The sequence below is a fragment of the Castanea sativa genome, chromosome 10 (assembly GCF_040712315.1).
Source record: "Castanea sativa cultivar Marrone di Chiusa Pesio chromosome 10, ASM4071231v1".
In the NCBI taxonomy this organism is placed as follows: domain Eukaryota; kingdom Viridiplantae; phylum Streptophyta; class Magnoliopsida; order Fagales; family Fagaceae; genus Castanea; species Castanea sativa.
This window is the reverse complement of record NC_134022.1, coordinates 39,417,337-39,432,375: the sequence shown is the minus strand read 5'-3', so window position 1 is coordinate 39,432,375 and position 15,039 is coordinate 39,417,337.

Sequence of the window (15,039 nt, the reverse complement as noted above, 5' to 3'; positions counted from 1 at the left end):
AATTATAGAATGACCCAAAAACAAGTTAAAAAAAGAGTACTGCTGCTTTTGAAAATGCAATGAACCAGAAAGGACAAAGGATCTCGCTTTGGAAAACTATAAATCAATATATAGCAATGATTGCTCTTGATTGACAGCACTTCGTTCAAGATTCCCAGTTGCGTTGATCGGTCCGAAATTACAGGTAAACACTCCAAATTTGTGAAAGCATCAACACATTAATAAGTTGAAAACTCAAAAACTTCGAAGTGTAATGCACCACTATAGCCACAAGAAAGCCACTACTTCACACAAAATTTAATTATGAGTTTAAATTGGGTGAAGATATAGTATTTTTACCAAATTTAATTATTCCAAATTCTGACTTCACCAGAAGGAGACAACGCTGAGAATGGTCTTCATGACTTCATCTTCATTATGCTCTTGAATTCAATGTATTGAATACAGTTTGACGGGTAAAATAATACAGCAAACGTTTTGGAGCCATTTTACTAGCTTCATCAACAACATGGCCATCAAAATTATATGTTGAGATTAACAAGTAATGGATATATCAAGATTGCATGCTATTATACTATCATCCTGATGATTTGTTCCTTCTTAAAGTTTGGAAAATTTGCAATAAAATATGTTGCGGTAGAGTTCTTATATTATGTGCATTAAGGTAGAGGACTCTGTTGGGAGAGAGATGTTGTCACTAAATAGGCATTTATCTCGATTTCCATTTTTTTAATAAAAAAAAATTAAGAGAGATATGTGTTATTTTTTATGATTTTTTATTTTTATAATTGTTAAATGTATATGGAAAGTTTGTTTATTTGAAAATATATTAAGTTTTAAAATTATTGAATTTACTAAGGAATAACTAATACAACCTTTTAAAGAGGAATAGTTATTCTGCATTTTGAAGAATAGCTATTCATAAGGAATGATTATTCCTTGTAATAAAAACATAACAAAACTAAAGAATAACTAAACTATAGGAATAATTTTTACATTTTAGCGTTTATTATAATCTACCAAACATACTCTTATAGTATATTTGGGAATTCGCTAAGATATTCATTTGGCGAAAACATGATTAATTAAGCTGAGAATTCTTTTAGTACTTGTAGGCCTAAATTTGCAAGTGTAAGAAGATAAATTTTTAATTTTTTGAGAAATAATTACGACATGCTGCTAACCCCACAGCTTGAACTCTTTCCCCCCTAGACTTCCAAACACTTTGTACATGGGGAGGTATGGTTTTAAAAACTGGTACGTCGAAAGAACCTAAAAAGGAGCTAATTATTGGTTTTAAGGTCGGACGGTGATGTCATAAATAATTTAATTATTATTTATTTAAATTATATAAATAATTAATAATTTTTTTAAAGAAGTATATAACATTTTTTAAAGAATTTAACATAAAAACATTACAAAACAATCATGCTTAACATAATAAACTTTCAACAAAACCAAATAAATAAGTTCATTAGTCATTATATTTACATCCAAATGGCAAATAACAAATAAGTTCATTACATCCAAATAGCAAATAAGTTTTAAAGTTTCAAACAAACAACTAATAACTTTTAAGGCCCAAGTCTCATTTGTTATGAAGAAAATTGAAATCAATATCAGCATGTGAACCAAATGCTCCACCACTAGCATCATTATCATCATCCTCATCCTCATCTTCTTCATCTTCAATAGGAATAGGATGATTTTTATCTCTAAATCCGGGAGGAGCATCATCTTCATCACCAAATGATTTCAAATTGATGTCATCATCTTCCTCAACCACTTCATTTTCCATATCTATACAAGTTCCAAAACCAAATAACAATAAATAAAATATCGATTCTAATAATCATTTCTCATAAATCATAAATAGTCTAATTAAAATATGCAACTAGGCAAAGAATTGTTATAAACTAACCTCTTTGTACATGGCTAGAAGACCCTTCTTCGATTGGATGGGCTCCCTTTTCATATAATACATTCTCTATCTCCTCATGATCCAGAAATGGAGGTTCCTCATCTTCCACTACCCAAAATTCAGTTTTATCGATACTTGCATAATCAATGGGATCAAAATTGAACTTCTTCCTTTTGACTCTATATCACAAGATGAACATAATGAATAATTGATAACCAAATCACTTATATTTCACAATCACAAAGAACTCACTTGACCAAATTAGTGAATCACTCATATTTTCCCACAAAAACATTGAAACAAAGAGATTATATAATATATACCTTTCTTTCAATCGGTAGTTATAATGAACACACACAAGATCATTAAGTCGTTGATGCTCCAATCTATTTCTTCTTTTGCTATGTATTTGTTCAAAAACACTCCAATTCCACTCACATCTCGAAGAGGTAGCTGTTTGGCTAAGGATCCAAATTGCAAATTTTTGTAAGGTTGGAGCGCAAGATCCAAACAACTTCCACCACTCATCTAAGTTCCATATACAACACAAAACAAAGATACAATGAATCAATAAACATACTTATCCCAAAAATATAAAAAAGAGCTATGATCTTTAAACATATTTTCATTTTATTATTAGTTAAAGTAAACAATATCTTACCCAGCTGAGATGTCTTGGCTGATTCTTGAGCAAATTGGATTCCAAAAGTTTGTTCACGCTCTCGAAATAGCCTTAATTCCTCCACCAACTTCAATCAGCCAACTGAAACTTTTGATTCAATAACATTTGTCACAGCAGATTGTGTCTCTAGCCTCTTATTAAGAGTAGATGAGTCATATTGGAATGCAGGATTCAACCAATAAGCAGCAGCATGAATATCTCTATAGAATTGATTATGCTAACGATCCTTGATAATATTAACATAAGGCTCCCATAGTCTCTTCTTGTCCTTGAAAATTTTTTTTGATTCCATAAATTACTCTATACATGCCATCATATACATAACCCATAGCTGGTTTTTCATCAGAATCAACAATGCGTAATAAATGAATCAATGGTGACATAATATGCACAATTACATGACAATCATTCCAAAATTGATTGTCAAGAATGATTTTCACCACTGCCTTTGCTTTCTTATCTTTTGCATATCTTGATTCAACATAAAATTTGCTAGTCACCAATGCTTGTAAGTCATGCTTATATTCCTTAAGACTCCCTAAGGTAATGAAAGTAGTAGCAAACCTAGTTGTCCCTAGACGCACAATTTCCGTCCAATTTTTTCTAGTCCTCAACCAAGCTTGCAAAGCCACATGATTATAGATGAACACTGTGATCTTGGATGCATGCTTTGCAAGTTTAGCTACATGATCCATCTTCCTAATCTCCTTAAAAATTAGGTTTAGGCAATGTGCTGCACAAGGTGACCAACTAATGTTCTTATATTTTCCACACAAAATTCTTCCAGCAGCTACATAATTTGCAGCATTGTCAGTGACCAAATGTACTATATTTGCAGGACCAACCCAATTAACAATTTCATCAAACAAGTTACTCAAATTAATAGCATCCTTAACCAAGTCAGAAGCATCAACAGAACGTATAAAAACAATTCCTTTAGGACAATAGACAAGGAAATTAATCAATGTTCTATGCCTAGTATCAGTTCACCCATCAGCCATTATTGTACAACCAGTGTCAGCCCAATATGAACGATGAGAATCAACAATCAATTGGACTTCTATTTCTGTTTCTCTCAACAAAAGTACTCAAAGGGCATGATAATTTGGGCCTTTATATCCAGGACCATAAGAAGCTACAACATTGAGCATAGGTTGATAATAACTAGAATTCACAGCATTAATTGGAATGCAAGCATCATACATCCATCTTGCTACTGCCATATCAACCCTCAACTTCTTTTCTTTGCCAGCAAGAACACTTTTAATAGAAGGTTGAGCTCCTAGTGTTGTTCTAAGAGCGAAGTAATTACCAATGTCACCAACCTTTCTCTTGCCAAGATTTGATCTTGGTGGAAAATTACTAGGAGCACCACTTCTATTTCCCCTACCTAACCCCCTACCTCTAGGAGTAATTTCTTGGACATCTTCAAATTCTGGTGAGTCCTCTAATGGCGAAAAATTAGATGCTTCTTGATCCTTTTTTGTTTGTTCTTTAGATTTAGCAATTTCCTTCAAATTCTCAACCATTTGAAACCTAACATCATAAGGTACACCCATACATGCAGCCACATCACCTTTAATTCCAGTTAGATGTCTTTTCATCCTATTGGTACCCCTTCCTTTATAATTTTTCCCACAATGTATACATCTATAACTACTTTTTCCGTCTTTCAACTCTTCAGTGACATGACCCCATGCGGGATCACATTTCGCTCTCACAGATGAAGAATTAGCATTAGACCCGGTTGTAGAAGCATGTTCATTAGATGGTACAGAGGCGGACTCCATTTCACTCAACAATTTCAGACTGGCAGCAACTATTTTATCAACAAATAAATTCATCAACACAACATAGTGACATACACAAACAATCATTTAATACTCTATAAACAATATTTCACAAACAATAATGCTCTGTAAATCAAATCCACAACATGTATTTTACAATGCTCTGTAAATCAAATCCACAACATACTCTGTAAGTGTAAACAAATAATTGAAAGATAGAAGTTACCACTTACCAGGAAGTCACGGAACAGAGAACCAAAGAACCTGAGATGAAGCCAAGAACAGAGAATCTGAGATGAAGCTGAGAGAAATGAAAAAAAAAAAAAAAAAAAAAAACGATAAAAGAAATTTAAGAAAATGATCAAAAGCAAAATCAAAAGAAAAGAATGTTACCTGATGAAGCCGAGCCGAGAAACAGAGAGCGGAGCACTTTAGAGGGGGGGAAAAAAAAAAAACCCAGCACTTCAGACTTCAGAGTCCACAATCACAACCATAAATTTCTCCTGCAAACGAGAATTGAAGCATGGAAATGAGAAATTTAAGTGAAAAATGAAAAGAAAAATGAAAAGAAAGAAAGGGAAATTGAAGTGAAAAAAGAAAGGGAAAAATGAAAAATGAAATTGAACCATACCATTTTTAGTTTCGATCAGGCGAAGAGAAGATCGTGGGTGTGGCGCCGACGCCGTTATGCTTGAAGGCGTGATGGTGGGCGTGGTGGCGTGCGTGGAGGCAGAGAGAGTGAGCAGAGTGGGCGAGAGCACGAGGCAGAGAGGCGTGCCGCGTGAGGGAGTGAGGGCACGAGGGAGTGAGGGGCTGAGCGCTGAGGCCGTGAGGGAGAGTGTGAGGCAGGGAGTATAAGAGCTTGAGGAGGCTGGAGGCGTGAGGAGAGAACTGAGGAGAGAACTAGAGAAGTGAGAGGGCTGAAAGCTTGAAAGGATTTAGGGTTAATTTTGAGAAGCAAAACGGCGTAGCTTAGGCAGATGACCGGTTCCCAGTTCGACTAGCCGGTTTTGCGGTTCTTAAGGTTGAACCAGCCGGTCGGTACTGTTTAGCTTTTTTACACTATTTCCAGTTTTATAGCATAACCGGACCAGATTTAAGGTTGTTTCCCGGTTGAATCGGTGGGACCGGCCGGTCCAGTCCGGTTTTTAAAACTATGTGGGAGGTATCAATTCAGCTACAAGACCTTTGGCAAAGAAGATAAATTTGATTACAAAAAAGTGATAACGTATGTCTTGTCTTAATTAAGTTGCTTTTCATTATCTAATGATTATTTTATTTTATTTTCTATTGAGAAGTGTTTTCCTTTTTAAACACCAAAATCCATATTTTTTGCATCGTGGTTAGACACCAAGGAATTCTTTATCCTGAAACCAACCATTACGCTATATTGAAATCATAGTCCAAAAGCTCATTCACCCTCATTCGGTGAAATTTGTGAACAAAACAACAAATCCCAAAAGGATAAATAGGCTAAAGCCTAAGAATGTCCAAAATAATTGGAGTACAAAACAAGCAAGGGATAAATCAGAATCATAAACATCTTCAATGATACATTCCTATCAACTTAAAATATAAGGTTGTGTTAATGGCCACCGTAAGGTGACTGTTAACAACACAAATTTTGACAACTTTTCAGATTTATGGGCAGCTTTTGGCAATTTTTTTTTTTTTATCTCTTTTGGTAATATTTTTTACAAATTTTTTTTTTTAAAGTAAGACCTAAAAAGAAAATTCTTAACTAGCAACACGGTGCTTCTTACGTTGCTAAAATATAATATGCAGTAAAGCTTTAAGTTGGAGGTTAGAGAAGAGGAAACAAGCTTTGGCTTTAGTCCAGGCTGGATGAACAGTGGATTCTTTGGCATTGATCGCTAGCTACCAAAAATCCTTACAAACAGTAACAACAGAGCAGTGATCTTATCTAGTAGCAGCATCAAAATTAACTTTGTACCTTTTTTTTTGGTTGGGAATCCTAGAAGCTGCATCTTTTGGAGAGGGGAAGGGCTTGTGTCCAGTGGTAGTTTCCACTGGACACGTCAGGATTTGGACATGTGTCCAAGAGTGAACACATTCTGCAATCCAACGTGTCTAATGTAAACTTCTACTAGACACAAGCCGCACCTTTTTGAGAGATAGTAAGGCAGTCCCAAGCAACCAAATGAGACTGGAAGACCTTTTTTATTTGAATAGCCAGATTGATATTGGTCAAGAGGAATTGAGTTCTTAATGGACCAAGTTCTTCCTAAGCCACCCGATTTGGTCACAAATTATATGTACCTACATAAAGAATAAATTTTGTGCACTCTTTTCTATCCAATCCAAGATTAAGAACTGGATAAAGAATCATTACAATGTTAGTAGTTAAACTTGTTTTTAATTAAACTTTCATTAATGAGTGTGAGTTTTATAGATTAAAAAAAATCGTGGTAAATACATATATGTGGGGGATTTCTTGAAGTTAAGTGTGGTATTTTATGAATGCAAGAGTTTAGAATAAATATCTTGAGAGTTAGTGGTGGCACATGTATAGTATATATAATCCATGCATCTGTTAATTTCAAAGCAAGAGTGAACCATTGACATAACGCACAAACCATATAGAAGAAACAAAACACCCACTACTTCAACTGGAGCATGTGAGTTGTTAGGGTCATATTTTATATGTAATTGACTAATCCTTTGACAAAACGCACTTTAATTGTAATTGGGTAAATCTAAGTTGGGTTTAATATATCAAGAAATATGTTATTAAAATGTATCAATTGTTAGTATTAAAGACATAAAGATTGATCCAAGAAACAAGTGAAAAAAAGTTGTTTTATTAAAACTTGACAGATAGCTACTATCAAGATTAAATGGGAAACTTGACACAAGCTCGATCTATCGAGAATTACAATTTTAGAATTCCAGATTTGCAATTGGCCTAAGCTGATATATTTGTTTAGGGTTTCTTTTCTCACAATCCTAGACATATATAAGGTTTATTTTTAAGAGCCGTCACACAATGATACAAAGACCAAGAGTTTCTTTTTCTATGTGAGAAGCTATTGCATTTGTACGTCATAGAGTTTTGTAACTAAGTACTTCATGATCTTCATTGTTGATGAAGTGAAGAACTTTGTAGCCAACAACAATCATTTAAGTTCCTGGAGTTAGTTACGTACTGGGATTCGTGCAAAGGAGTTAGTTACAAATTGGAGATTTGTGCATCAAAGGAAAGAAGACTACTACAAGATTAAGTCCAATTTGGTATTGGAGCAAAGGTTCAATTGTAGGTTGGTATTTTGGGATAGGTCAGGGTAGTGGTAAGATTCTTCATACTTGTAACTACTTGATTTGACACGTCCCAAACTCAAAAGAGTCCAAAGCATGAGAAAAACATCTCAAAGGTACCTGTAGATTTTGTTCCTTTTGGTAATTCAATCCAAATAAAATCATATCAAGTACCAACATCAAGAGTTTTCATAATAATTCCATTAAATATACTCCCAAAATAAGTCAAAGCTCTATACAATAAATACAATGACAATTGGTCACAAAAGAATGGAGGTCTGAATAAATAATTACATATCATCAACTTATCCCATTAGTGGAAATAAACGCATAACCACTATTAGATACAAAAGAATTGGGTCAAGCCTACTCTAAGTTATACATCATCAATTATCTCCATCACATAAGTCAGCCTCCATTAGCAGTTAGTCTAACTACGACTAGCCACCAAAAAGCTGTCTCAAAACAATAGTTGCCTACTCTAAAAAGTTTGTAAAATAATGGGATAGGACAGAGCCTAGTAAGTAGCATAATTAATGGGGGTGGGGAAAATACAAGTTTCATGATAATGAACATTTTACAAACATGCTAAAATGTGGGAATTTCCATTTGAATTCTGCAAAATAAATTTCCTTCATATCATGACAAGAATGATAAGCATATTTTAGCACCAAGCTTCCCAAAGTAACTATGAAACTACATATTATACATTGTGAGCCATAAAATATCCAATACCATTTCAAATCCAAAAATCTTACCCAAGGCCACATGACAAGGTTGTCACACAAACGAGGCCGTCACACAGACAAGGTCGTCACACAGACAGGTCGTCACACAGACAGGTCGTCACATAGACGGGACGTCACACAGACAAGTCGTCACACAGACGAGGTAATCACCAATATCATGGCACAATGACAAAACCACATCAAAATCTCACAAGTTAAAGTATTTGAAATACACAGTTCACTTCCAAGTAGTTTCATAAAATATTTCAATAACCAAATAGTCACAATATTCTGAAAGTCCTCTAAACTATTTCTTGTCATAAATATTTTGCGAGAATTTCCCAAATAATACAAGCTAAGATAAAGCATCTTTAGAATTTGAAAATAATGCAATAAATTCATAAAATCCATTCCCAAGAATTATATCAAAGATGCTTATCTCTTCCATACCAACAAATCATGCATTTCCCCATATGCAATATTAAACATATGCGCTTTTCATATATAATCATATATAATAAGGTCATAACACAACACTTTTAAGAAAACATATATCCATATATAATTTTCCAAAATGTGTTTAACCCAAAAACAAAGTTTATGCAACGTGGTTATTTTCCAAAAATCCCATTAAAAGCTACTTACCTTGCGACCCGCAAAAAACTTAGTTCCAAAACTCCAAAGAAGATTAGGTAGAACCTAAACAATACCAAACAAACCTATCACGATAAGCATAAGGCTTGCCATTTTATCTAGCTAGGAATTATAAATTGCTAGATGAGAAATTAATTAGGCAAGCCTAAGTACTTAACCTCACAAATAATGTATTTCACTTCCAAAGTTTATCAACAATTTCATTTATAAGGCTTAGACTCCAATTTATAATTAGTCATTCAAAGCCTCTTCTTTACCATAAGAGATCCCAAAACTTTATGAATTTCTTCCTCAATACACGTCATTTTCAAAAGACCCACAAAATAACAACATATATAACAATACCCACCATTACAAACCCCAAATGTAAATCCTCCACTAGCTCCAAATACACAATAGAAATTAGATTCATCAACCACATCATATTAGAAAGCCAAAACTCCTAAATCTTCACCACTTAGCTAACCACCATTGCAAAAATCATAAACCCACTCATCAAATACATCCACCAAGATCAAAATCCATACATAAAAACACATAAATATCACTTCTAATGCTCATAAATCACATGAGTGTTATTATTAAAGCTTAGATAAACATAACCTCAAGCAAAAGCATATAAACCCACCAAAAATATTAAAAAATTTTACCTCAAATAGTAGAGATGAGTAAGCCTTACCTTTTTCCTATGGAGTTTTTTGGTGATCTTGCTGAAAAATGGTGGTGGAAGTGGTGAGGAGTGGTACCGGCTGGAGAGTAAGGGAGTGATGAGGAAAAAAAATGAAAAGAAAAGAAACTTGTTAAAGACCCTTGGTTGACCGGCCTAATAAGGATAGATTTTTGTAAGTGTGTGGTGTGTGGTGAAGAAATAAGGGGTAGGTGGGTCACGTGGCTCCTAAAAAAAATCTAATCTCCCTCTTTTTTCTTTTTTTATTTATTTATTTGGGCTAGGGCATTACATGATTATTGAATAGTGGATTATTGGAGTAGTGACCTTAAATTCACTCGGTGGAGTTTTTGCCTTGCGAAAGGTTTTTCCCATTTGTCAATAAATCATCTGTCTATTTATTTTTCGCTGCATTTAGTTTATTTGGTAATTTGTTAGTGACTTTACAATTTTCATATAATTTGACCTAATTAATCAACTTGAAAAATTAAATTAAGTAACCGGAGTCAAGCTATCTTAAATATGAGCCTTTCGTGGTTCTGCCTATAGAAGTGCTTGCCAGCTTTAGTGGTTGGAAGGATTTTTTTTTTCAATAATTCGATGATAATAATAATTATTATTATTATAAATAAAGTATTATTGTAAGTATATAACTCAAGGGGAAAATACTAGTACACAAATTCTATATATTATACATATTCTTACGCATACACTTGAAATGTATTAAAATTGTGACTTCAAGTCACGATTTGTAACTTGAAATAAATGTGTTTGTAAAATGTGTGTAATAAAATGCGTGTAATAAAAATTACCTATTACTTAATTTTCAAGCTAAGACCCTCCTTCCCCTAAAAAACCAAGATACCCATACCTTAATATAATAACAAAACTTATTTATTGAATCTATTTTCTAACTCTCATAATGTAGATAAACGAGTAAGACAATTAGATAATATTTTTTAACTCTCTTGATTAGTGAAAAATCAATGGATAACATCCAAAGGAAAAACTACTGCTAGAGTGTCCCTACCCCAACAAGGAACTCACTAATAGAATTGAAGTTTTACAATTTGAGATAAACCCTTTATCCATAGACTCTTACTCAGTTGATAACTTCTTAATGTAACCCCACTATCAACCTCACAAAATGCATCCATGATCATGATTAGTCCTACTGTCTGGCTCCAAGGATCACCATGACAACTTAAGCTCCATGGCAACGCATTGGGGTTAGCTCTGTGGCTTCAACTTTTAATCATCAAACATATCTACACCTGAATATCTCTTTCTATATTTGTGGGTTGACAAGGATGGAGGCTATATTTTTTTTCTCTGTTTGCTATGAGTTTCTTCCTCTATTCACCTTAGAAAAGAAAACTCGTGTTAATGAGGATATATACACGTGTTATAAGTAGGGTTCAAATAAAACATTGAAACCTTGTAAAATATGGTTTAACGTAAAATAACACCCCCCCCCCCCCCCCCACCCCCAAAAAAAAAAAAAAAGTCTCGATTGGTCAAGCGTTAATCAACTACTCCTCAAAATTTAGCACTTATATGCAGCATTGTTGTGCCAACTTTAGCCGGCGATAACTCACTCATTTCAAATTAGATCATAATTGTGTCCATTTTATGATCTTAAAGTCTCATACATTTATTTTTCAATAAAACCAGTTTCATTCAGAAATTCATTTTGGTGCAAAATGTATAGGCAAAAGATCATTAACTTCTCATCTTGAGCATATGGAAACTTTATCGTCTTTCATAAATTTCTAATATTTGATATTTTATTTAATTTTTTGAATTTCCAAATATTAAGTTTATTAACATATTTTGAATGGTATTTTGCGATTTTCTTAGTCAAATTAGTGTACTTTTACATTAATATATTAATTGGAATATGTTTGCAAATATTTTTTACTTGGTATTTAGTTTTATGAAGTCCACAAACTGGCATCCAAGCCTAAATGAAAGTTAGAGTTTAATATTCATTAACTAAATTTCTTTGATAGTTTTTCTACTTTATGGTCGATTCTAAACTTCTCCTTCTAGATTAAAGAGTCCTTTTATACTTTTATAGGTTTAAGTATTGTGTCTAGCCATAACGGAATAGCTAGTTTAACATTTTCACGCTGCATTTTGATATTAAATCAATTTAGTTATTGATTCAATTTGCTATATATATATATATATATATATATAGGGTTGAGTTTAAGCTGCCCATTTTTTAGAATATTAAATATTTTAAGATACACACACGGGGAAAATGGGAGAAGGTTTTAAAGAAATTGACAGTGTTGTATATTCAAAAGAGCCTAATTCTTAGATACACACCCGGTGTAACTTTAAACAATGTTACACTGTTCAATATTTTTTAATTGGATGCGAATTTTGACAAATCCACCGTTAAATTACAGTGTCTTTGTATATTATTTATGCTTGCAAAATTTAAGCATGATCAAAGGTCAATGGTCATGTCATCAATCAATTATTTAAATTCAAGTTTTTGTAGTTTAAAATAATGTATAAAAGATGGATTTATGGATCGAATGGTAAATTACATCAAATTGGCATGCATGTTAAGAACATATAAAATATGTAATCTAATGGTGAGATTCTCAAAATATGAATTCTATAATAAGTTATTAGGTAGTGTAATGTTGCTTAAAGTTACACTAGGTGTAACTTGAACTCAACTCATATATATATATATATGTATGTATGTATGTATGTAAAGAAGTAGTGTCCTGGCTCTTGGCCAGACCATTCCATTTCATATCCATGATTAATCTTGAAAATCTTGCCCATGATCAAATAGTGTGATAGATTGAACTTGGAGTTTTGGATTTATGTCATATCCCAAACCAATAAACTTACCACCCACATTTTCCATGGAAGGCAATAACTAGATATTTAAACGAGTTCTTTTCATATGATATATGATAATAAATTTTTATAAAAATTTCTCATTGTTCAATTTTAAATTATATGCATCCCATATTATGTACATATGAATTATCATAATGAATATTTCTCCCATGTTAAACATTAAACCTTTATTTCACAAACTCAATGTTAAAGGGGGAGTTTTTAAGGAGTGAAAGATCTTATTCTCCCCTTAACCGACATCCCAAATAGTGATTTTCTTTTGGTCAATAAAGTTCTTTTGTTGTTCTTGAAAGTTCAATTAGTGTGTAAAATACAAATGAATGTTTAGACTCCCAATTTTAAATATAACCAATACAAGCTTTTACTCAAACAATAAATGTGCGGAATAATAAGTACAAGCAAAAACCCAAATAGATAAACAACTCTACACCATAATTAATCACAATACAACAGCAATTAAAAGGTAAAAGTAAGGGTTAGAAAGATGCAAACACAAAGATAACACTAGGAAGTGTTATCGAAGAGGAAACCGAAGAATTCAGCGAAAAACATCTCCGCCGCCCTCCAAGCTGTAAAATGATCCACTAAAGAATAAAGTTGAGATACACGAATAGTAGTAGACCCTCCAAGCCTAATCTACCCAATGCACCTAAGCTCTCCAAGCTTCTTACTCTAACAGGGTTAAGCCTAACTGTGTCTTCTTTGACTTACTGGATCTTGTAATAAGCCCATTGCTTCAACCAAATGAATTGGTTATCTTCAAACTACTTCCTAAGTACCAAAATACCTCCTCACTAATACGAGTATGGTGAGATAAGGATTTCGCAAATGAACCTCTCAAGGATATATCAATGGAGAGGGTGAGAGTAGAGGAATTTGGAGAATCAAAAGTCTGAGATTGCAGATGAATCAATTTTGGTTTTCTTTAGGGTTTCTTCTCAAAATTCTTTCTGAAAGTTCTCTACATTTCGTGAGTATAAGGGTATTTATAGTAGGGTACGTGAGGAATCTGAAAAGTCATTTTTTTGCAAAATAGGGCATTCTGGTGACTCAGTCTTGTGAGTGGGATGAGTCGCGAGTTAACTGCCAGGCCAGACTATCAATTTTTGTCTCGTAGTGCTCTAGCTGTCATGACCCTTCAGCTTCTTACATGCTTCACACGTGTGGCATTTTGGCGAGTTGCCAATCGCGAGTCACTCGTGAGATCCAATCGTGAGAATCCTCCAATGCACACATACTTGAATTTCTTCACACTCTCTCACACACAACCCTTACATAATTCCCACATAAACACAGGGTATCTAATTGCTGAATTACAAGCAAATTTGGCACGAAATAAAGCCAACACATAGTTGAATAAATTCAACCTTACAGTTTTTTTATGAGAATTTCACTTTATTAGAAGTACGGACCAGTGGCAAAGTTAGGAAATTTTTTTAGGAGGAGTTGGTGAATACATTTTTGTGTAATTCTTAGATATATTACAAAAAGTAAAAGAATGTTAATGGAAAATTTCAAAAGCTGGGGGGCATGGCCCCCCTTGGCACCCCCCTAGCTCCACCTATGAATATAGTAACTCAGCATCTATTTTAGCTCTTCTAGTAAAGCAAACCATCTTGCTAGAATGAAATATAAAAGTTTCTTTCAAGAATCAATTTTGGTCAAAATCAATTGTTATTTCTCCTAAAGTGAATTAAAATATAAAAATAAAAACATAGTGTCCATATCTCAAATTCTCCAAATAAAAAATAGCAATTATGTTTTATGTGGTGGTGGATGATCACTTGAAGAAGTTCATATATAATATATATATATATATATATATATATATATATATATATATATATATATATATATTGTATTGTATTGTCTTGCTATTTCCTTTATTTTACAGTAGTTTTCTTCTTATTTTATTTTTTTCTCTAAGAACAAACTTCTCCAAAAGTGAAGTTTTCGGAACACGGAAGAAAAGAACCAAAGAAAGAGTGAACACTACTAAAAGATAATGACTGCTGTGAGTTCAAGATAAAGGGAAGGATATATACCTCTACTTTGCTCATGTCGGTATAGGCATAGCAGATTACTTTCGTCTTTCTTTTTCTAAAGAAACTTCCCCACTCCCCTAATTTAGATAAAGAAAAGTTCCATGTGCAACACGGGAAGGAATTCTTTTTTCTAATTCAGATGTAACGTGGAATGCATGCATGTAGCTTAAAATTGTAGGGTGAGGAACAATGATCGATACTTAATTAAGTTGAAAAGCACGTACCTATCTAAACATTTAATGTAAATATTTGAGACAGATTCACCATTAAATGTGAAGTGGATTACATGTTATTTAATTAATGGTCAGTTTGAAGTTTGAACGGAAAGAGAGCAGAGTAGATTCAGACAATGAATGTTTGATGAACTTAGCTTTCGCAAGCCCTCTA